At 37.1% G+C, this 3244-nt stretch overlaps 1 pseudogene; it reads left to right on the forward strand.

Annotated features, from left to right (window-relative positions):
* The first annotated feature begins 1489 nt into the window (after positions 1 to 1489).
* LOC141568304 (histone-lysine N-methyltransferase SETMAR pseudogene) lies at positions 1490 to 2526 on the forward strand (annotated as a pseudogene).
* Positions 2527 to 3244: the final 718 nt, after the last annotated feature.

A 3244-nucleotide genomic window follows, 5' to 3' on the forward strand; every position in this document is an offset into this window, starting at 1 on the left:
TAACTACATAACGCAGCTCAGATTTTGTTTTTTGTTATGTAAACCCTGTCAAAATTGAAAACCAAATTTTATAACTAATAATTTTTCAAGTTACTTTTAGGTTTTTAGGATATTTCTGTATGCAGTACAGGACTTTCTTTGAACCATTTCCTGCCATTACTATGCTCATTGATGACTTTCTTTGTTCTACCTTCTAAGTCTGCATTGTTGGCAAACCTCAGGCTGAACACTGTGCCCATTCTTAAACAGCCATCTGCATGTGCCCAGGAAAAATAGCAAAGGACAGAAAAAACCCTGTCAAACTCTTATCCTTTGCCAATTTCTTCTTTCAACTTTACTGTGTACAATGAGTGCTAATATAAAGTGGGTATTCTGATGGTTTCACTTCTTCTCAATGGTTTGTATAATAAGAAACAGAAAGAACAGAGGCAAAGAAAGAAGACAGCATCTACTGCTGTCATTACAAAATATAATGTTGATATTATATGATTATGAGTGCAAAAGACCACTAGACAGAACATATTTTATAGATGTATCTATAAACATAGATAGTCATACTCAGGCTTAAATTTATTTATGAATATTTAGAATATGTATAAATGTAGTAGAGAATGATTACAATAATTTATATTCAGAGAACGTGGTACATAAAAACTTTAAAAAACTCTAAAATTTTGCTTGACAGCTTTTTATATAAATGCATTTTATTAAAACACTTTATCCTTAAGCAAATTGGTAGAAGTTCAGAGCAAAAAAACAATACTTTTCATTTATTTACAGAGCATTATCCTTGTAATTAAAAACTTTCTGATTATAATTCATGTAAGTACTTGTTTACTAAGGCATTTTTAGAAACATAGTTTTTTTTTATTCTACTTTTCATTACATTTTAAAGATAACGTGTTTTGAAATAAGTGATTTTGCAAATAGTGTTTTTCTTTTCATTTAGGTTTTCTGGCTACATGTTTTAAAGTTAGAGTGTCTTCAGATTAACACTTTAATAATTAAAAAAAAGAAATCCTTGTTGCTCATGGGTCCAGTAGTCTTAAAATATGTCCCTTGGAGATGAAAGCTCTTCAGAAGTAACTCATGGGAAGCCTGGGTTGATAAGGGAGAGATCAAGCAGAGAATCTTTTATTCATATTTTGGGGTCTTAAATAAGAGTTTATTTGCTAAGAAAAGATTTGAGAATCATTTATGTATCTGTCTAGTTTCCTCAGCACTAAATCAAATACTTGCAGAATTCTCAAGCACATATTGTGGTAGATTACAAAGAATTTGTATTGGACTTTGTATTTGGAGGAAATAGTATTAGGTTGGCGCAAACATAGTTGTAGTTTTTGCATTTTTGAAATTTACCGTTTGATATTGGAATGCATTCTTAAATAAATGTGGTTATGTTATACATCATTTTAATGCACATTTCTTGCTTTATGTTTTTTTTTGCTAGTGACATTACTTGCTGTTTATTTTATGTTTATTTTAGACTATGGAAATGATGTTAGACAAAAAGCAAATTGGAGCGATTTTCTTATTCGAGTTTAAAATGGGCCATAAAGCAGTGGAGATAACTCTCAACATCAACAACGCATTTGACCCAGGAACTGCTAACAAACGTACAGTGCAGTGGTGTTCTAAGAAGTTTTGCAAAGGAGACAAGAGCCTTGAAGATGAGGAGCATAGTGGCCGGGCATCGGAAGTGGACAACGACCAATTGAGAGCAATCATTGAAGCTGATCCTCTTACAACTACATAGGAAGTTGCCGAAGAACTCAGCTTCAACCATTCTACAGTCATTTAACATTTGAAACAAATTGGGAAGGTGAAAAAGCTCAATAAGTGGGTGCCTCAAGAGCTGACCGAAAATAAAAAAAAAATCATTGTTTTGAAGTGTCATCTTCTCTTTTTCTACGCAACAACAACGAAGCATTTCTCAACTGGATTGTGATGTGCAACGAAAAGTGGATTATATACAACTGGTGATGACCAGCTAAGTGGTTGGACCAAGAAGAAGCACCAAAGCACTTCCCAAAGCTGAACTTGCAGCATAAAAAGGTCACGGTCACTATTTGGTGGTCTGCTGCTGGTCTGATCCACTACAGCTTTCTGAATCCTGGCGAAACCATTACATCTGAGAAGTATTCTCAGCAAATTGATGAGATGCACTGAAAACTGCAATGCCTGCAGGCGGCACTGGTCAACAGAAAGGGGCAAATTCTTCTCCACAACAATGTCCACCTGACCCCACATCGCACAACCAATGCTTCAAATATTGAACGAACTGGGCTACAAAGTTTTGCTTCATCCTCCATATTCACCTGACCTCTTGCCAACTGACTACCACTTCATCAAGAATCTCAAAAACTTTTTTGCAGGGAAAACGCTTCTACAACCAGCAGGATGCAGAAAATGCTTTCCAAGAGTTCATCGAATCCTGAAGCACAGATTTTCTTTGCTACAGGAATAAACAAACTTACTTCTTGTTGGCAAAGATGTGTTGATTGTAATGGTTCCTATTTTGATTGATAAAGATGTGTTTGAGCATAGTTATAAAGATTTAAAATTTACAGTCCAAAACCGCAATTTCTTTTGCGCCAACCTAATATTTCCTACACATTGTGGAGTACACAATCTTCTGCACAGATTCTAAATAGGGTCCTTACTAATTTGCTTAATGAGACCAAAAATCTGTACATCACTGAATCTGACTATTAATCTCAGTTTATTTTATTTTATTTTTTTTCATCTTGTGCCAGCACACTGCCTGGTACATATGATCTCAATCAATATTTGTTGAAAGAGTGAATATTTGCAGAAAGTGTTTCTGCCCTACTGTTGTCCCGATCCATATGAAATCTCTGGTTAGAGAACGCTTATTCCCTCACCAGGTTTTTGTTTTTGATTTTTGTTTTCCAAAAAAAAAAAAGAATAAGAATGAGAGGGAGAGGGAGAGGGAGAGGGAGAGGGAGAGGGAGAGGGAGAGGGAGAGGGAGAGGGAGAGGGAGAGGGAGAGGGAGAGGGAGAGGGAGAGGGAGAGGGAGAGGGAGAGGGAGAGGGAGAGGGAGAGGGAGAGGGAGAGGGAGAGGGAGAGGGAGAGGGAGAGGGAGAGGGAGAGGGAGAGGGAGAGGGAGAGGGAGAGGGAGAGGGAGAGGGAGAGGGAGAGGGAGAGGGAGAGGGAGAGGGAGAGGGAGAGGGAGAGGGAAGTTTAGCTCCTTTTCTTAAGAGCGGAGTAACATGGTGAACA

Source organism: Rhinolophus sinicus, chromosome 1 (assembly GCF_057876585.1).
Source record: "Rhinolophus sinicus isolate RSI-liver-muscle chromosome 1, RSI-T2T, whole genome shotgun sequence".
NCBI lineage: Eukaryota > Metazoa > Chordata > Mammalia > Chiroptera > Rhinolophidae > Rhinolophus > Rhinolophus sinicus.